We start from the raw sequence: 22,539 nt of genomic DNA, 5'->3' as shown, positions 1-22,539 counted from the left end.
TATGCAACAAGAAAATGGTATTTACACACATGTATTGTATCTAGGTTATATTGTAACACATGTAAAATGTATGGGATTGCCTGTCATCGGGGGGAGGGAGTAGACGGAGGGGGGGATAATTTGGAAAAATGAATACAAGGGATAATATTATAAAAAAATATATAATAAAAATAAAAAATAATTTAAAAAAAAAAAAAAAAAAAGGCCAAGGTCTCCCATTGCATCCAGAGACATTTCTAGTCATCCTGATCTGTGTCTTGCCATTGGATTCACATAAGTCTGGAGGAGAAACTGAGGTTGGTGACTTTGTGTTGCCCACTCTCACTTGATTTATTGTATGTCATGGTATTGCTCCCCTGAAATCATGATCTTCTTCAATAATGAAGGACAAAAAACAACAGCAACAGATCCTTAATAATTACCTACTGAATTATATTTGAATATATTTGATCAACCATATTGGGTTGAAATAGAATGAATTGAATCAGGGCTGCATAAGATTGGTAAGTAACAGATGGTGTGCAGGAATGAACCTTTCACCAAACCCCATGACAATTTTTAGTATCTTTTTTCTTACCCCTACTTCTTAAATTGAGGCTACATTTCCTGAAATTTGAAAAAAAGCAAAAAAAAATTCTGTTGTAACTTAACATTTTAGAGCTTTTCATCTTGCCCAAAGTTTATTCCACAATACCACATTGTCATATTTGCCATCACCACCATATGCAAAGCAAAATTATTTTTAACAATGCTAAAATATTTGTCATACTTTAATTACAAGTGGTTATTTGCTTTTAGAGTTTTATTGAACAGAACAATTGTCTGAATTATGTGTGTGTGTGTGTGTGTGTGTGTGTGAGAGAGAGAGAGAGAGAGAGAGAGAGAGAGAGAGAGAGAGAGAGAGACAGACAGACAGAGAGACAGAAACAGAGAGAGAGAAGTCTGGACAAAAGAAATTTAGCACTTACAATTTATATTTTTAAGACATTAAACATAGGAAATCATTAATCCTCAGAAATTTTTTTTTCCCAAAGTCACATAAAATATCCCTATTGATAATGTATAACACTTAAAATAGAGAGAAAAAACAAAAATGAAAAAATAAATCTTTTTCCTGGTGAACTATGTGAAAAAATGTGAATAAAAGCTTATTCTAATTCCACAATCCCTAACTTTCCTTTACATAATTCCAGGTCTATTAAGGTCAAGATCAACCTAATTTTCTCATGTGACATGGTTATGGATACAATTTAAAAAATTTTTTAAAGATCCTTTCAGAAATGAATCATTGGAATAAATATATATGCTCTCAAAGTAACTATTTTAAATGAATTAAGACTTTTTCAGCAATAGAAATACTACCATATTTACTTAAAACCATATAAATTTTGAGTTTTATATACATATATATGCATATATATCACTGTAAGTGTAGTCATGGCATTATATCATGAAAAATAATTTTAATAGAATAAGTTGAAAAAGTAGGACTCCAATAAATACTGCAGTTAACCATTCAGAAAACCTAGAAGAAGCTGTAGCTGATATTGAATAGTTTCTGAATTTATGCATTCAAAATAAAATCCGTATCTGTAAGTTTTGGTTTTAACCACCAATAAAACCAAACCTTATTGTTTTTGCTGTTGCTGTTGCTATTTTGACATTGTTAGACCACAGATTACTGAGATAATACCTGAGTGCAAATCAGGGTTGCTTCATGTATCTTAATGAAAGATAAGTTTTACATAACACTGAAGTATATGGGGAAGTTCTACTGTTGATGAAATGACTGCTCAAAAAAACAGAAAATCATAGTTTTTTAAAGGTTGAGAATTACTTAATAACTTGATTTCCACAGCCTATATTTGCTGGAAAGAAATTTACAAAGAGAAAAGGAAGACAGTAAAAGACATATCTTTGGTCTGGCTTCTCAAAATCCTTTTCTGTTTTTTGTTGTTCAGCTGTTTGTCAGTTATGTTCATCTCTTCTGAACTCATTTTTCTTAGCAAAAGATACTGTAATGGTTTGTCATTTCCTTCTCCATTTCATTTGGCAGATGAGGGAATTGGATCAAACAGGATTAAGTGACATGCCCAGGGTCACACAATTAGTAATTGCCTGAGGTCATATTTGAACTCACAGTCTTCCTGACTCTAGGCTGTGCACTTTAAGCCACAAAAAAAGTATATAAAAGTACTGAATGAGGTATTTAACCTTGAAGATAGCTGTTAAAATCTCCCCAAAGAAATTCCTTGGAATAATAAAAGCTCAATGAAAGTGTCCCCTCACCTTATAAATTGTCACAATAAAAATAAGGTAGGGATTATGGAGAGATAAGAGACTTTATATAATATACTATGAAACTGTTAGCTGAAATATAATTTTATGTTATAGTTTAATTTGCTACTTCACTTAATCAGTTTGCATATACTTTAGAAAACTTTGTGATATACAGGCATATCACTCATAGTTGATTTAACATAATTGTGGTTATTTTTATAAAATATTGGACATTCAGGTCCTTGGTCAGATGGTTAACCTTCTATTTATTCTAATATTGTTTCATTGAGAAAATAAAATGAGACTTACATCATTTCAGTGTAAAATGCCTCTTACAGAAATGAAGCAGGTCATAAAAAAACAGCCTGCATGTACAAACTTTTTTCAGATGCATTAAAGCAGACCAAACATTATATGACCTTGGCCAAAAATAACAATCACCACCAAAGGATGAAAATGATAAGTTGCTGAAAAAATGGAGAGTATGGTGCCCTAGAAGATTATTTCACAGCTCCTGATCTTATGTGTTCTAAGAGAAAGCATCCGGCCCCAACAGGAACATTCAGTGCAACTGGTTGCATAAATCTCCAAGGGCAAGGTAACTTAAAAAGAGCTTGTCACTGCCACACACTCCTCATAAGAAGTTCAACTACTTTCAACCTTTTCTTATCCCTCACCAAGTAGACCTTTTTTTTTTCTTTTCTTTTTTCTTTTCTTTTCTTTTCTTTTTTTTTTTTTTTTTTTGGTGTCTTACATCTTCCTTGTTAACCTTTCTCTGAAAAGAGATGGCAGACATTATTTTCAGACAATTGTTCTGTTCAGAAAAAAACACCAAGAGCAAATAAACATTTGCACTTGAAGTGTGAGAGGAACATTTTAATGGTGTTAGAAATACTTTTGCTTGTCATACAGCGTTGGTGACAAAAATAGCTTGAAAAAAAAAAGGCAGCAGTCTCAAAGTCTAGTGGAAAGATAGGTTTATCACTAAACTTCATCTGGCACTTCTCAGACCTTCCTTTTCTCCAATAGATAATAAATGTCACATATCCTTCATATTCATGTCAAAAATGGAAAAAAAAAGTGTCTCTGCAGTAAGATTTAAGCTTTTTCATCTTTTCAGAAATGATAGACATACCCTCTAAAAGATTACAGGACTAAGATGCTAATCTTGACGAATACAAATCTCTCAACATCCGGATAATTTCTCATGAATGACAAAGTCTATGAATGTACCCAAATGGATAAGCTATATCTTAGAATCTTTACAAAAGAATCAGCATCTTTTTTGGATAAACTTGAATTATTTTATTTAGTCAAGGAAATGCATTCAGTCATTGATTGAATGAATATTAGCACAGGACTTGATACTTTTAAAATACCCATGTACCATCAGGGAATATAAAGGCAGTCTAAATGGTTAGATAAGGTCAGAGAAGTATTAAGTAATCAAATCTGTGACACATGAAATAAATGCTATTGGAATTCAAAGTGGATAACACTGCTTGGACAGATAAAAGAACTTTAAATGATTTTACTTACCAGACATGTGATATTCAGTGTGTATATTTCAATTTTGTTACAGCAGAGGCATCCCAATATTCTTTCAAGCAAAATATTTAGTGAGAAGAGATCATTCACTCATGGCATTCAACCTATGGAGATAGTCACTTACCATTTTCTATCTCCTAGCATGGGAACTCATTTTCTGTTATTAAAGTTAAAGAAATTGAAAAAAATTAATTCTGCTTTTTATTAACAACTTCTAGCTTGATTCATCTGATAGTATACAAATTGTAATAAGTAAACAAAATAATAAATGCGATAAAAAGGCAAGAGTCCACTTACATTTCTTGGGACAAAGCAGAAATAAATGATCCCATTATTTACTAAATATTTACCAACTTGAACATATTTTAAGTTCTGAATTGGATTGAAAAATCCTTGAGGTGCTGTTGGCTCTAAAAAAACTCACCAAGTTGTTTTGTTTTTGTTTTGAATCTTCTTATAATTCATTGCATATTCCCTTTTATTTTAATAATAATAATTGACATTTGCGCTGTTCTTTAGATCCTATAAAATACTTTATATATGTTATTTTATTCTCATAACATAATAAGGTAAAAGCTATCATTATTTCTATTTTATATATGTGGAAACTTTGGATCAGAGTTTAAATGACTAGTTTTCCACTACTAATATTTGGGTCAGAATTTGAATCAAACACTTCTTAATTTCAAATCCAGCAACTATTTCCCCTGATGCAACTGATCTTATACTATCTTTGTTATTCTCGGGCTCTACTATCGCACTCCTACTGTATTTTGGGTAATGATGGAATTTTTGTCTCCTTTTCTTCCTTTTCCTCTTCTCCCTCTCTCCATGTAGGGAAGCATATTCTTATATTTGGATGTTCTCATCAAAGAAATACAAATTTAAATTTTGATCACATACTTTGCAAGGGCTAGAGTTTTTTTTGTTTTTGTTTTTGTTTTTTGTTCTCTTTTATTTGGTCTATCTTGGTTTTGGTTTGGTTTGGTTTGGCTTGATTTTTCCTGAAAAGAGGCACAATTAACTCCTTTGTCTCAAGTAATTTTCATTCATAATTTCTGGAAATATAACTCTAAAAAACAGTCTTCAATAAAACTCACTCTGCTCCAAATGCATCTATTTGATTTTTGACTATGTCTTTAAGCCTAAATTACTCTGGTTCTCACTGATTGGTCAGTAATCTCAAATCTCATGTATTTGGATTTTGACAGCTCAGATTGTAAATAGAAATTATTTCTATTCTGACCAGAAATCCTGAAGGCCTTCCCCTCCCAGACTGATTATTTTGTGAAGTCAAATTAGGTCACCTTTTGCCTCAATTCTTACTTAGCTTAAAAAGGTCAAGGTTTCCCACGGGATCCAGAGTCATCACCAATTTCTTGTTCTATGTCTTGCCACTTGCCACCTGCACTATTATTCTTGAGGACAGTGTAAGGCTTATGACTGAACAGCTGTCTCATATAAATCCAATTCATTTATAGACATCACCCTGTGTATTTCATTGATCCTCTTCTAGAACAAAGTATGAACAACAACTGTATTTTAGGGAGTTGGTTTTGCTTTGTTCATTTGTTACCTCCTCTTTTGTACATCATTCCTCATCCCTCAGAAAATGTCTGCTTTATGTTCTATTTTCTCAGGGTCCACTGTAAACTTCTCAGGATATTAATAGTAGATTTTGAAACATAATCTACTTAAATTAATCTATTCTGCAGTATTTTTAATGCAGTTAAAAGAATTGTAGATTTAGAGCTAACAGGGTCCTCTGAGGCTATCTTGTATAACCCTCTCATTTTATAGATGATAAAACTAAAACTAAATGATTGCCCAACATGATGTAGATAATAAATGACAGATCTGGGACTTTAATGCCGATCCTCTCACTTTAGATCAAATGCTTTTTTCATCGACATTAAGGAAGAGCCTTAATTCAGTGACATTTAAAAGGCAAATGTCTCCAGAGAAATTTAAGACATACCACTGATCATGAGAATTTCAGATACTATGGCAGGACTTTAGGAAAAATGTTACTGGTCAGCCCATTCTCACAATGCACCTTTCAGATTCCATTCTACTTCAAAAAAGTGCTTAAAACGTGCACTTTTTCAGACTAACTTTGTCTTTATAGTGAGGACTAATATATTACATGTTTTATTTTCCATCATGGGACTTCTTAAATGTTTTGCAGACTATGGGTTATCAATACATAGTGTTGGCTAATTCTACAGGTAGTATCCAGGTGGCAAAAGAAATATTGTTGTGTTTTTTTGTTTGTTTGTTTGTTTGTTTTTTATTTACCTGTGTAAGCCATTTCTATCAGGGAAGACTGAAAACTACAACATTGTAGAAGAGAATATCAGAATTTTTAAAAAAGGAAAAATTGTGGGAATTTCAGTTATTTTAAAAGTTGAGAGAAGAATTTTTTTTTAATACACACATAAAGCAAACAAAACAAGTACACAAGTATAGCAACAATCTCCCAACTGGTCCTCTTGCCTTTTATTTCCCCCTACTTCAATTCACATTCCAAAAAGATGAAGAAGTGAATTTCTTCCAGTATTATTTTGATGGTAGCTGTCTCTTGCTCCATAATATTTAGTGGTCTTATATTTTCCCTGATGTGAAGTCTCAAATTTTCATTATGGTATGGTCATAAATCCTTTCATTAATTGCCCCAATCTCCTCAATCATAATTTTCATGACAATCTAAAGTAAACAGCATTTTTTCAATTTTTTTTAATCAATGTGGAAATCAATGTGGAAAGACTTAACAATCTCAATCCTCAAGTTAAGAAAAAAAGTATTTGAAAGCATTTTTTCCTCTTAAAGGAAAGATGATAATTTTAATTATTTTATTTCTGAATTTCTGAATTTTTTGAAACAAGCATTTCCATAACATAATATAATAACAATTTAGTTAAAACTAACTTTGTTAGTATTAATAGCAGTAATGTAGTAACCTCGATGATCACAATTAAGCAGTAAGTAGGAACAGTAAATAATACAATATTAGGAATGAGAAAGATCTGAATTCAAATCATTCCTCAGATACTCTCTCATGCTGTACTGAACAAGACATATAACCTCTTTTGCTTTACTTTCATCATAGGAAAAATAATAACAGTTGACTCACAAAGTTACTGTGAGAATCAAATGAATTTATGCAAATTAAATACTTTGCAAATTGTAAAGTACTATAGAAATGATGCTTATGTTGCTGCTGCTACAGTTGATGATAATGATGTCACTTCATGGATTTTTTTATTTTTTACTATATTAAAACATTCTACAAGTGCATAAATATAAGACTATCAAAACAACAGAAAAGAAAATATCTTAAAGAGATATTTAAGATGCAAGTGACTAAAATCATATTCTTGGAAGTAGGAAAAATCATATCTCTCTGGAGAAAGTCAACTTATGTTTATGCTACTGAGTCTGTTCAACTTTCACATTCTTTCATTCTTGTAATTCTGACCTATGAGAATTCTCCATGATCAAAGGACACATCTTGGGGGTATAGGGGGGTTAGAGGAATAGGATTTAAATATTGAGAAAAATGGAGTATGGAAAATTCCTCTGAAAAGCAAATGAAAACACCATACTCTCTGCCAATTTTGATACAAGAACTAAATATGTAGAGTAAAAGGATTTCGTTATACTTTTTAAAGCTTCATATCAGGCTAAGTGCAGCCCTCAATATCTTCACTGTATAACATAGCCTAGATCTCCTTCAGGATTCAAGAAGCATAAATTCTCCATCTGGATTATATTGTAGGTGTGAAAGTTGGTAGTTGAAAGACATGTACTTGGCAAAAACTTAAAATTACAGGAAGCTTTTTGAGTAAGTGAAAGGTGAGAAATTACTACAGTCAGAAAATCTGAATATCTGATTTCTTCATTTTGATTTTTACAGTTTTCATTACAGCAGTTGGAAACTTAAATGAGCCTACAGTTACCATCATTTGATGTTTGCTTTCCAGAAAAAAATACTCTTTTAGAAATATTTTACTCAGAAATGCTGGAAATTATTTCTTTTAAGATCTTTATTTATTTTTAATCTGCTGAGACTTATTTTGATACCTGTAATACACTGAATTCCAACGAAAGGCCAACAAGAAAGAAAACAGGACTTGAGAAAGAAGTATGCTAAACTGTAGTCTATAGAAAGTAAGTTCCAACTGAGAAGAAAAATTGAAAACAAAGTGACTTTGACTTAAACTGTTTATTCTTTGTTTTCTTAAATGTTCATAGCTACTATGTGAGGCCATATATGAAGAAAATATCTTAGTGAAGAATTTCCTCTTCTTAAAAAAATCAATTATAAAAATAAATAATTTAAAATAAATTAATTAATGATAATTTTTAATTATTTATGTTCTGTTAGTGTTCTAGATACATGGATGGATAAAAAGACAAACATTAAACTATCCCTTCTGTCAAAGAACTTACAACATACTATGAGGAGCAGAATAGGGGAAAGACAACATGTACACATATGAGTATATAAACACTAAACAGTTATAGAGGATAAAAATATATCATAAAAGGCTTTTCAGAGAAGGTGGCTTTGGAGCTGAGGTTTTCAGGATACAAATGATACTACTAAGAGGCAGCACACATGCCATTTTAATTGAGGTATGTACCTTTAAATAATCCTCTGTGATAACAGCATTGCACAATTATACTACAACCTCCCTAATTTGGCAATTTATTAATATAACAAAAAAAAAAAAAAAAAAAAAAAAAAAAAAACCCGAGATCTTATATTTAAATAGATTAAATGAACATTTGAGTTCGCTTATATCCTAACCTGAAACATCCCTATTGGATAGGTTAAAAAAAAACGTTCAATTAGAATGCCAGGAGGTCTCTATGTTAAGACTTCTAAAATTATTTGAAACGAACTTCTTAATATATCAAACCCTTGAAACTGCAAGAATTAAATATGAAAAAAATATTGAATAAACAGATCTCATTAGAAATTTCTCACTATGGGTTCGGGTTGTTTCTTTTTTATTTTACCTTGAGGTCTTTCAAAAGTAAAGAAGCTAATATATGAATGACAGAATAATAATGCCTCATATTTTTATATCACCTATCTCCTAGGAACTCAAATGCTTTATAGGAATGATCTCATTAATCCTCACAGCATCCTTGCAAGGTAGGTAGGTGGCAAGGACTAGAATAGCTGTTTTACAAATTAGAGAAATGAATATACTGAGATATGCAACAATATCACAGAAAAAAGGAAGGAGCCAAGAATGAAGGATTTCTGATTTTAACTGGAACCACTAAGTCATTATTCTAATATACATATATATATATATGTGTGTGTGTGTGTGTGTGTGTATGTATACATATATACATAAACATACATACATATTATATATATGTGTGTATATGTATACATATATACATAAACATACATACATATTATATATATATATATACACATATATATATGTGTGTGTGTGTGTGTGTGTGTGTGTGTGCGTGTAATTTAATTTTTGTTTACTTAAAATGAGAGACAACATGATATAGAGCAGAAGTATCAAACATGTGGCCCGTAGGTCAGATGCAGCCCACAACATTGCCAAGTGTGGCCCAAGACAAATTAAAATGTAATTGAAAAACAACTAACAAAATAAATACAAAAACCACAAAAAACATAGAAAATATTAAGTGTGTTTCTCCAAGTCAATCTGTGACCTGAAGTCAACATGCAGCCCCATTTCTATTCAAGATGATTCCACTAAAATAGGGAATAAAGATTGGTCTTGAAGGCAGGAAAAACTTGAATTCCAGCTTCCCCTCTGATACATATAGGCTCTCTGACCCTAGGCAAATCATTTAACCTCTCAATAAGAAAATATTGAACTTCATGGATGAAGGAAGTTTTCTCTTTTGTGATTGCTCCATAGCAATGACATCTCAGCTCTAGTCCCTATCTGTTTTCTTTTCTAAAAATGAAATAATCTCATTAATCTGCATATAAATGAATTCCATTCATGAAGTATAAAATAAAATATTTATGCAAAGGACTTTGTACATGTTAAATGATCATTGAAATGTCTACTGTTTCTCAATAGTCCTCCTTCTATAAGTTAGATTCTTAAAAAGTTGAATAGGTTACCAAAATGATAAATGGAAGGTGGAGCTAAGATGGTGGAATAAAGGCAGGAACTTGCCCAATCTTCTCCCCAAATGGCTCCAAATTCCTTTAAATAATGATTCCAAACAAATTTTAGAGTATTAGAACACCCAAAAAGATAGATTAGACCATTTTCTGGCTGAAGGCAATTTAGGAGCTCAACAGAAAATGTGGGAACCCAGCATGCAGTCCCAGACCAAGCCCCATTCCAGGCCCAGGCACAATCTCTGAATCAGCAACAGGACTGGTGGCTTCCAGATCTCTCAGCTCTGAGACAGCACATTAAAGCTAGAAGATCAGCAGCAAAGGTCTGTGGAACCAGAGTGGGAAACCAGTGCTCAATCCCAATGTAAGCCTAGCCTGGGCCCCAGTTCCAGCACAGATCTGGACATCAGTGTGGAAGTCTGCTGTGAAATCCAAATGTAACCCCAATCAGCACACTAGATCTTAGCTATAAGTGTTGTGGGGACACACCTAAAGTCTCCAGGGCAGAAAAGACTGCTTGTGGTCAGATTCCTAGAAGGATTTCTGAAAACAATGGCACAAAACCTCTGAAGCTTGGGACAATGCACCCTCTACCCTGGAAACAGAGCTCTACTTTGTTAATAAAGAGCTAAAGGCAGAGTAATAGACTAGGAAAACTAAAAAAAAAAAAAAAAAAGTTTCTGACTATTGAAACTTATAATGGTGACAAGGAAGATCAAAACAAATATTTACAAGATGATAACAAAGTCAAAGCTCCTACATCCAAAACCTCCAAATAAATAAGACTTGACTTACACCATGGAATAACTCAAAAGGAACTTTGAAAATTAAGAGACATAGAGGAAAAATTAGGGGAAAAATTGAGAAGGGTGCAAAAGGAAATACAAAAAGCTAATGAGGAGAAGAATGCATTAAAAAGCAAGATTGGTCAATTGGGAAATGAGGGACAAAAACTCACTAAGGAAAATAATTCCTTAAAAAATAGAATTGAACAAATGGAAGCTAATAACTTTATGGGAAATCAAGGTACAATAAAGCGAAAAAAAAATTTAAAAATGGGAAAAAGTGAGAAATATCTCACTGGAAAAACAAGTGATCTGAAAAATAGATCCAAGAGAGATAATTTTAAAATTATCGGATTACTTTAAAGTCTTTATCAAAAAAAGAGCCTGGACACCATCTTTCAAGAAGTTATCAGGGAAAACTTTCATGATATTCTAGAACCAGAAATAAAAAAATTGAAAGAATTTACCAATCACTTCCTCAATAGATCCCCAAATAAAACCTCTCAAATATATCATAACCAAATTCTGAAACTCCTAGACAAAGGATAAAATATTTCAAGCATCCAGAAAGAAACAGTTGAAGTATAATGGAGCCACAGTCAAGATAACACAAGATTTAGCAGTTTCTACATTAAAGGACTGGAGGCTTGGACCAAGAATGACTTACTCAGCAAAACTGAGTACAATTCTTCAGAGGAAAAGGTGGACATTCATGATGAAAAAAACAGAACTGAATGGAAAATTTGATTTTCAAATACAGGACTCTAGAGAAGCATAAGGAGGTAATCAAAAAAATAATATCATAAGGACTTAATAAGGTTTATCTGTTTATATCCCTACATGGGAGGATAATATTTATAACTCATTAGAACTTTCTCATTATTATGGCATTTAGAAGAAGTAATATAGACAAAGAGTAAAGGTATAAGTTGAATATGAAATAGTAGTGTACATATATATTTTTTTTTAATTTTTTTTTAAATGATGAAATTAAGGGATGAGAGAGGAATGTACTTGGAGAAAGAGAAAGGAAGAACTGGAATAATGCAAATTACCTGCCATAAAAAAGTAAAAGCTTTTACAATGGAGAAAAAGAGGGGAAGGAAAGGGGAAGTGAGTAAACCTTAATCTCATCAGCATTGGCTCAACTATTTTCCTGAAGGAAAATAGGAGGGGTATGAAGTTTGGAAAGGAGTGGTGAGTGATAAAAGAGAGGGAGGGCATATTGAGGAAGATCAGTAGCAAAACACTTTTGAAGAGGGACAGGATACCAGGAGAGAGAGAATAAATGGGTGTAAATACAATTAGTAATAGTAATTTTAAAAAATCAAAGCAAGTTTATCTGATGGAATATTGTCATTCTCTGGAAAATGATTAGCAAGAGACTGTCAGGGGAAAAAAAAAGCCTGCAAAGTCCTCCATGAACAAAGTGAAATATACTATTTACAAAATAATAGCAATACTCTGGGATAACCATATCTAAATGACTTTTGTTATTCTCAGTAATATAATCATCCACAACTACTCTGAAGGATTTATGATGAAAAATCTTATCCTTACTCAGAGAAGCAACATATTGAGTCTGAATATAAATCAAAGCATTCTCTGTTTCTCTCTCCATCTCTTTATTTTTAACTTAATTTTTCTTGAGAGTTTTTATTTTCATTAGGGTGAGAGAGCTATGTGTTCTTTCATAACTTGACTTTTATGGAAATGTTTTACACAACTTCATATGTGGTTTCTTAATTGTGGGTGGGGATAAGAGAGAGAACCTACACCACAAAAATTTTAATAAGCAAATGAAAAAATATTTTGAATGTAACTGGGGGAAATATTAAATAAATAAAAGGATATTGGAAAAAAAACACTTTAAATGATTTGGCAATAGGCACACAAATAATATGGCAGAATCAAATGTTGAACTAAGGACTTTTTGATTCTAAATCCAACCCTACATTGACAATATATTGTTGCTGTTGTTTTCTTTGTTTTTCTTTTGCTTTGCTTCTTTATTGTTTGTCTCTCTCTCTCTCTTTTTTTTTCTTCTTTTCTTTTCTCAGTGGAATTGAGGTGGTAATAATCCTGAGATAAGAAAATGAAATACAGATAAATGTGAAGACTTACTCTCAGGAACAAGAAAACATCAACTTCTCAAAAGTAAACTGGATATATATGGCTAGGCAAAAAGTTACATGGAAAGGTTTTGTTGAATACAAATTTGATATGAGTTAATACTGAAATATAGTTACCAAGAAAATGAATTAGATCTAAAGTTTTATAAAAAAAAAAAAAGTTATAAAACACAGGATTAAGAAGGTGAAAATCTGTTTTCTGCCATGTTTAGATAACATTTTAGTAAATTCTAAATCCCTAATTTTAGGAAAGTCATTTTTAAACTGGAGAATGCACAAATGAGCCTATGAAAGTGAAGTTCCGAATTTTTACCATATGATGAATGGCCCAAATGAATAGAGATAGACTAAGACAGATTAAGCCTGATAGCAGTCTTTAAGTATTTGAAAGCTTATTAAATACTATAGAAGAGGGACTGAACATTTTTTATTTCTGGCCCTAAAGAACAGAACTAGGAAGAATGTGGAGAAGTTTCAAACAGGGAAATGTAGACCCATGATAAGGAAAAAAAATTCTAAGTGTACTTGTAGTTGAATGGGCTGCTTTATAAGAGAGCGGGTCCTACCTCAGTAGAAGTCTGAATTAAGACATGTTGAGCATATTATAAATGGAATTACTTTTTACATATTCAATTATACTGACTTAGATTCTGCTCAACATCTCTCCCATATATGAGTTTCTGATTCTCTTATTTTACTTAAATATAAGTATAAATTTTATAACAATTAGAGTTGTTCTGCAATGGAATGGACTACCTTGTAAAGTGAGCTTTACATTGTATATGCAAAGATGTATATGCAAAGAACTGAATAACCATTTCTCATACAAATTATATTTGGTAAGATTCTGGATGAGATAATTTATAAAACTATTTTAGATTTTAAATTGGTTCTTTGTATCTGAAATTCCAGATGTTTATGAAGAGGCAGAATCACAGTTTTTTTTATGTTGCTGAATATTTTAGAATGTTGCTTGATATTCAACTTGAGTAAAAAGACATATGTTCTTAATGAAGAAGAAAAGAAATGTTTGGAAGAAATAATTCTAAAGAAAAGGAACATTTTTCCATTAAAAAAAAAAAAAACAGTAATTGCATCTTTACTAAAAAGTCATCAAAGCTATTCACCAAAATTACAGTTGAGGAATTATACAAAATTTAGGTGAAGAAGACCCCTCAATAGATGGTAAAATCCTCAAGATTCTGTTATTTGCAAGTGATATTGTTTTCATTGCATCAAGCCTTAGGATGCCATAAAACTTTAGTAAGATTCACTGGCAACCAAAAGAGCTTGATCTGGGAAGAATTTATATGAATAAAACTAAATGTATTTTAAGTGTCTATTTCCCAGAATATATAAAATGTAGTTGGATGAATGTTTTATTGAATTAGACAATAGACAGATAGATATATAAATAGGTAGATAGATGATAGATAGATATGCATATATAAGGATTTATATATGTGTATGTGTGTGTGTCCCTAAATTTTTCCAAGCTTTGAAATAGAGCTGGGTGTAGAATTGAGGGAGAAAAAAAAAAGAGGATGACAACAGGACAGGTTGCATTTAGGAAATTTTTCAGGGCTTTTAATTGCCTTAGCCTACCCTCTGGTTTGCAAAAATAATAATAACCAACCAAACAACTTTTTATATTAGTATTCTTTTTTGGATGCTAAAGAATTATTAATCACAAAACACCACAATTTCTGAAGAACTAAAGTTATTCATGACCCAAAGAGTGACAGAGAAACAAGTGGGAAATTATATAGGCTGAAATAGGTTAAAAATTATGCTTTGCATGGAAGAAGTAGTGAAAAAACACATAACCAAGAAAGGTATGACAAGAATCCCATGACATTCATTACCTATACCCCTTGAATATCCACAATGGGAAATAACAAGTACCTAACCTGAAAGCTACATTTATTCCCACTAACAGTTAAAATATATAAAGGAATATCTTGAGGATGTTGAGTAAAAACTTTCTGAAAGATGTGGAAGAGGAATGGATAAAAATTACACATGAAGAAGTAGCATGAATCGAATACAGTCTATAGGAAATTATCTTTGAGAATGTCCCAATAAATGAGATCAGAGATTCTTCAATGAATACTTTAAATTGAAAATATTGTCACCAAAAGGATAGATAGTGATGCAAGGCAAGGTATAATAATAATAATAATAATAATAATGTCCCTACGTGCAGACTTCTTGTTTTTTGTTTCATTTAAGGCAGTTTAGCCTTTTTTCTCAGATATTTCAAACTTTTCTCAGATATCCTTTTTATCTCATTCTTTCTTCTAGTAACTACATGTGAAAAGTTAGGGTTAAAAATGCATCACATAAAGAATGGAATAGACTAGTTATATTTTGTCAGAACAAGAAACAAGACACAGAAGATATATAAAAAAAAACTAAATGCAGGCTTGAAGTCAATATCATTTCATCAATATTCATAACTAGCTTAAAAGTGAATGGGCTTCCTCAAGAGGTAATGGGTTTCCCCTCCTTGGAGGTTTTCAAGCAAAATCTGGACCATAGCTCCTTTGATGTGTTCTAGAAGTAGCTCCTTCTTGCATACAGGTAGTCCAGGATAGGCATTTGAGCTCCCTTCCTCTCTCTCAATTTCTGAGGTTCTCTGAAGTCCCACAGCTTGCTGAAATCTCTTTTTCTTTGATTCCTCTTCCTTTAATAAATCTTGCCCACAGGTTCCTAAATACTTCATTTTGAAGTCACTTTCTATTTACATTCAATTCCTTTGAACTTAAAAATTTGGAAGAGGGATTTCAGTTAATTACCTAACTCCCCATTGCCTTACAATTTAAGTATCAACTCACTTATTGGTATTCAAAGCCTCCCACAATCTGATTCCAGATTAATTTCTCAGATTGGTTCCATAATCTCCTTCACATTTCCCTGCCAAAAAAAAAAAAAAAAAAAAAAAAAAAGCTATTCTCTGTCCCCTATTGTGTTTTCTTTTATTCTTTAGTCCCTACTATGTCCATAACCTTGTTTTGGTTACATCCCCCCTTTACTGAGGCACATTGTCTTCTCATCTATATCATTTGTTCTTGGTCCTTGCTTTTTTCTAGACTCACCTCAGCTTGTGCTGTCATATGCTCCACAAATGCTTACCCTAACTAACTCCTTTAGCTAAAATATACCTCTCCCTTCAGATTTCTCCTAGCATTTTATAAAGATCTTTTCTCAGCACTTATCTCAATTTTTCATGTCTATGATAAATCATGTATTTCAGATGCTCCATTTTCCAAATTTTGAATTGAGTAAAATATTTTTACTATTGATATAATTACAAGGTTATTGTAAGCAAAGTACACTGATAAACTTAAATAACAATATAATTGGGAATTATTACTAGGAGGATAGCATCATATATTTAAAACTAAAATGAGCTTCAGAGTTCTCCTCAGATGAGGAGAAAACTAAGCACTGCTTTTCTTATTTGTTGTGATCATTGTTGTTGGTATAGTTCTTAATAATTTCATTTCGATCTAAGTATCTACAGGGGCTAGTGAGATACCTTACATGTTATCACATTAAAGAACAAAATGTTTGCTGCTGTGAATTTGATTGTTACACAGCTGTCAGTCTCAGGAGAAAATAAAATGGTTCCAGCTTCCATTCTGTGAACCCTATCATATCTAAATGTAGTCAAAGGCTATGTCTTAGCATGAATTATGAGACTACAATTGCTCCAGATGTACATCATATCTGATGCTTAGCCAGATGTCTCTGCATGCCCCTGCCATGGCCTATACCGAATACAGCTCAAAGACCAGACTGCCACTGAACCAGGTAGTCCATGGCTGCAATCCAAAAACTATCTCATGTGTCTGATGCTGCACTCTGGGAAGAGGAGGAGCTTTGCTCTAGGGAAACAGTAATGATTTCATTAAAGACTGAATCACTGGCAGGCAAGGGGTGCCTGCTAATTGGCATCCTAAGTAATAAATTAATTTTAACTGCCACTGAATTACCTTCTACTTTCCTCTTACTTTAGTATCTGAAAAAGTTATATATGTCCTAATAACTTTCTGATTAAACCAGAAACTATAGAGTATTTTTGTGTCAATTGGATTTTCACCTTATCAAAGAAATATTGTTTTATCCTAAGCATTCTTGAAATGGTTTTAAAGAAGAATCGTATCTCATTTGAGCTTTATTTCATTTTATGTGACTTCTGTTAAAACTTCACCAATCTTAATAATGCCTTTATCATCATTATTTTGTCATCCAAAGGTTCTATAACACCAGCAGTTCACAGAGGTGCAAGATGCAGTTTGCGCAATATAAGTCTAAATTGTTCTCTTGATCCAAACCAATAATTTTAGAATTTTAATCTTTTTTTGGAGGGGAGAGGAGTGGAAATGAAAAGGTAAAACTTATAACAAAAGTTATTATTTAAATAGTGCTTTAGAGTTTACAATTAATTTTACTAATGTTATTTCATTCAATTTACAAAATAGCTCTGTGTTGCAACTGAAGAATTCTCATTCTAATTCTACAGATAAAGAAACTAAAGTGATTTTTCCAAAGTGGAGATAGTATTTGAATCCAAATCCTATGCTGTTTTACTACTATTGTTCCTTGTACTTAAAACAGGCTATAATTAATAATTACACTAAAATCTTCTATATTTATTTCACAAATATCTGTAATTATTTTTAAAATCAAGTATTATTCATTTAGTTTTAATATTATAATAAAATATATTAAGCTGGTTGGGTTTTTACCTTCTTAGTTGTATTGTTCTGCCTCTAATGATGACTTTGCTGCCTATTTAGACAAAGGTAGGAAAACATATTGCTTCAAATTATCCTCTTTTCCTACTTCATCAAACTCTTTTTTTCCAAACATAAAGCCAATTTTGGACTAATTAAGATTTCCTAACATTGATAATTTTTCTAGTTAAAGGAAAAATGATGAGCATACCAATTTATAATTTCTGATATCAAACCTCACTTTCTCAGGTGAATAAATAGCATCTTTAAATGATAAAAATCACCCCAAAAAAGAGTCTTATCCCATTTCTTTATTATTGACTATTTATTATTAACTATGTCTATTTCTTATTCCTTTACTAGAATTATTGGATCCCTGAAAAACGCTGAACTTTAGTTCAGCATTCATACATATGAATAGTATATACATATACTTTATTGCTGTTTTTCTCTTTAGAATGTAATGACCTTGTTAGTAAAGATTCTTTTATTTTCTGTATAAATTTGTCCTCATGCATTTTGTAGGAATTTAGAGGACAAATATTTTGTACTTTCTTTGAATGCTTCTAATTATTTTGCGAATTAACAGGGACAACAAACCTTTTATGCTACAAAATGATTCATTTAGTCTTTTGTTAAGTTTATAAAAAATAACCAAACTAGTTAGTAAAAAACCCACCATATTTTATGCAAAACAAACTATACATAAAAATGTTAAAGAACAATTCAGAAAAGATGAAATTAAATTGGCATGACATAACTTCATGAGATGGCTCAGAATACTTTCAAGGCAAAGTTCCAAATTACTACCCCTACAGGCTAGAACTTCCTAAGTAATGAAGATAGATGATCATTTTCTAAGCTAAATGTCATGATTTTTTCCTTCCAAATTTAATTGATTCATGAAATTAAGCTGTCAAGCATTGGATAGATATAGGGAAAAGTAGACTTTGAACTTCCATGATTGCAATTTATTGTTCCTTTTCTCATTCTCCACGGAATAGGGGTATTGACTCTTGGATTTGTTCCATTTCTTGAAAAGTGATCATTTCTGAGTAAAATGTAATGACTCATTGGATGGAGCCTTTAATTTTAGTATCACTGTTCCAGCAGGCCTTTTTTTTTTATTTTTTTATTTTTTTGGCCTATTTGAATAGAATATTTAGGGAATATAAGGTTTTGTTTAATTAGAAAAAGTTTAGAGTTTCATAGTCAAACTTCTTCTCCAAAAACAATGTAAGTTAGTGATTATGGCTTATTCATGACCCAAAATAAAGAACCATAATCATGAGGGAGAGAAGCAACAGTTGAATCCTTAGCTGAGTTTATAGCTAGGTAAAAGTATTGGTCCAAAGATGAAATTAATACTATTGATTGAGATCAATAGTTTTTGAATAAAAAAATTTAAAAAAAAATTAGGCCAGACCTTTAGAATTATGTCATTGCAATGGTTCAATACCAGAAATGAAGGAAAGATCATGTGGGAGTAAAATAAAAAAAAAAAATTCAGCAGCTGTAAAATCAATATATAATGGTAAAATGATGGTTTTTCTCATGCACTATTTTTTTGCCTAAGAACTTTTTGTTTTGTTTTGTTTTTTTGTTTTCCTGAGGTAGACATTTTATCCATGACCCCAGTAGGCCAAAAGAGAGTAGAATTTAGTGGTCACCTAGCTCAACTTTATTAAAGGAGGGAATTCTGTAAACAATAACACTGAAAAATGTGAATCTAGCCTCTAGTACCCCAAATTCCTACTCTTCAGGGAACTCATTAATATATAATTAGCTAATCAATCAATAATTCAGTAAGGATTCATTAAGTACCTACTGTGTGCCAAACACTTGTCTAGGTACTATAAGTTTATGCAAAATCTGAAAGAATCCCTACTCAGAAGGTCGTTACATTCTAATGGTAAAGACAGCAATAGAGTGTGTGTGTGTGTGTGTGTGTGTGTCTGTGTGTGTATATGTGTGAGTGAGTGTGTGAGAGTGTGTGTATACATATAATATAAAACCATAATGCATGCATATAAATACAGAAAATGCTAATTTCTAGATCTTAATACCCTCCATACTATTTTTCACCTGGGCCAGTATAAAAGCTTTTATGAAAATTCTTAATATTTTTAGTCTCATTTTTATGTTATTATGTGAATATATGTGCTTAGATGAGTGGGTATATGTATATATTTATGTATGTATTAAATACAAACATGCAAATATGCATATATATATATATACATGTATGCAATATGCTAATACATATACGTGATTTTGTTCACATAACTACTTACACATATTTCCATGGATGGAAAATACATTGAATACTAAAAAGTTCTTCATATTGCAATTCTATTATGATTCAATATTTAATTTCTAATTTATCATATTTATATGGTTTTTTAGGTATAAAGGCTAGGATTTTTTTACATCATAAACAAATTTTAGAAAATGTTTTTTTACAAATTAAATTGATGTCTTTTATTTTTATATCATCTACATTTCTCCCATCATCAATTTTGTTCCATCTTTGTTCCTAAAGAACAAATTAAAGAAATAGAAAGAGGAAAAAAATAAGAAAATCATCAATACATAAAAAAATGTGAAAATATATGCAATATTTGACGCTGTGGCCCATTATTTCCCATTATTTCTGGTTCTCTGTTTAATCTGTCCTACTGAACTATTTTATTTTTAAAAATAATTCCAAATGGTTTTGTTAACTCTTATTTTATATGATATTTTGAAATCTAGAAGTATTATCTCCCCTTTTAACTTTAGGCTACCTGCTTGTTTCTCATAATATCATTGACCTTTTATTTCTTGCAATTAATTTTTGTCATTATTTTGTTTAGTTCTATAAATAATCACTTTGGTAGTTTGCTGAGTATAACATTAAAATTCAATAATAATTTTGGTAGTATGGTTTTCTTGCACTGGTACAACTCAGCCATGAGCACTTATATGTGATGTGTATATGTATATGACTATTTACATACACACGCATATATACATACATATTTATATATGTACATGTCTAGCTATTTAAGTTATTCTATGTCTCTTTAAGTAGTGTTTTATAATGAAACATGTACAAGCATTTTTATATTTTTATAGATCTCAAATATTTTATACATTTTTTTAGTTATTTTGAATGGAATTTACCTTTTTATTATTATCTCATGAATTTTATGCTTATGTAGAAATGTTTTTGGTTTTGCAGGTATATTTTATAGATTGCAAGTTTGCTAAAGCTATTAATTGTCTAATTAGTATAGTTTTTTTGTTTCCATAGGACTTTTAAAGCAAACTATCTTGTCATAATTACATAGGGATAGTTTTATTTCTTATTTGAGTATCTTTGCACCATTAATTTCATTCTGTTGATTTACTGCTGTTTCTAGAACTATATCAATGGCAGCAGGAAGAATATGACTCCTTACCTTACTCTTATAAATCTCCTTAGACATCTAATAGAAAGGTTTTATGATGAGCTCACTTACTTGTAATATAGACAACAAAAAAAGTACAGCTCCCTGGGATTTTTTTTTACTCTGTCCTTTCTCTAAGAATGCTGAAAATAAAAGTAAACAAGATGTTATAAACATTTATCTTTCAATATTTTCTAATATATGATTATAAGGTTCCCCCAATCCATTACATATTAATATTCAAACAAAATACAATCAGGTACAATAAGATGACAATCAACTTCTGACTCATCAAAGAAATATGATAATATGAACATTTAGTTTTAAATGCATTTTGTTATTTTTAATTAAATTAAAAGGAAATTTATTAAAATTAATGTAATTTAATGGTCCATGCATTGTGTCATATTTTAAATCTATGTGTATACATATTGATATATACATATGAAAATATGTGTAATGATGTATATGGACACATACATCTAAATACTTACATTCAGGTATATGTAGATATGCATGCATACACAGAGAGAAAGATACATGAATCATTTACTATGCAAGGATTATTACATTGAAATTAACTAAAATGACATACAGGTATACATAGAGGCCTCTAAATGTTATTTGAAAGTAATTGAAGAAAATAGTAATTGGTAAAAATATAAAACAAGACCACACAAACCAGCTTTTCTACATAGTGCCAACAAATTCTCAATATTAATAGAATAATAGAAATTCCATTTAAAATAATATTTAGAAGTTCACATACCAAAAGATAAAGAACTCTATGAATATAAGTACAAGACACTATTTACACAAATGAAGAAAACATAAATAAGTGGAAGATTTCAATTATTACTTGATAGTAAGCCATGCTAACATAATAAAAATATACTCCCTAAATCAACTTATTCAATGCTATATAAATCAAACCTTCAAGGAAATGTGTTAGTGAATAAGATAAGATAATAATGAAATTCAATTAAAGGAACAAAATTTTAAGCTATCAAAGTAAATAATGGTGGGAGGAGGTAGTGTGGAAGGAGAGAGGTGATAGTTTTAAGTGACAAACAAATAGTTTTAAATCAAGATAGATTTAAGTTTTAATACTGCAAAACAGTAATTGCCAAAAATGTTTTCTATTGGTTAAATTTTTTTAAACGTCTATTTGTACAACAGATTAGGCATACAACATTGAGGAACAAATCATCTTAGTAATATAATGTTTGATAAAACAAAAGAACTTAACTATAATAGTAAGGATCCATTCCAAAACTTATGGAAAATTGAATGTAGTTTGAAAAACCTAGAGTTAGATCAAGAAATTATTCCATATCCTGAAAGTTCTAATGAGATACATATGTGTATATTTTTGTGTGTATATGTGTGTATGTGTACAAACAGCCACAAAATATTAGGAATTATTAATATAATATAATAAATATATAAATATCAATATCCTGATTCCATCTGATACCTACA

General features: G+C 30.9%; 1 long non-coding RNA gene across 1 annotated transcript in view; it reads right to left on the bottom strand.

The window, feature by feature from the left end:
* LOC141559403 (uncharacterized) overlaps positions 1 to 22,539 on the bottom strand; it is a 449,791-nt gene that overhangs the window by 371,695 nt on the left and 55,557 nt on the right. Inside the window, exon 3 of the long non-coding RNA XR_012487384.1 lies at positions 21,130 to 21,200. This is a non-coding gene — a long non-coding RNA (uncharacterized LOC141559403). The remainder of the gene's footprint in view (positions 1 to 21,129; positions 21,201 to 22,539) is intronic.

This window comes from Sminthopsis crassicaudata, chromosome 3 (assembly GCF_048593235.1).
Source record: "Sminthopsis crassicaudata isolate SCR6 chromosome 3, ASM4859323v1, whole genome shotgun sequence".
NCBI classification, from domain to species: Eukaryota; Metazoa; Chordata; class Mammalia; order Dasyuromorphia; family Dasyuridae; genus Sminthopsis; species Sminthopsis crassicaudata.
The sequence above is the reverse complement of the archived record's forward strand: the minus strand, read 5'-3'. Positions and strand labels throughout refer to the sequence as shown.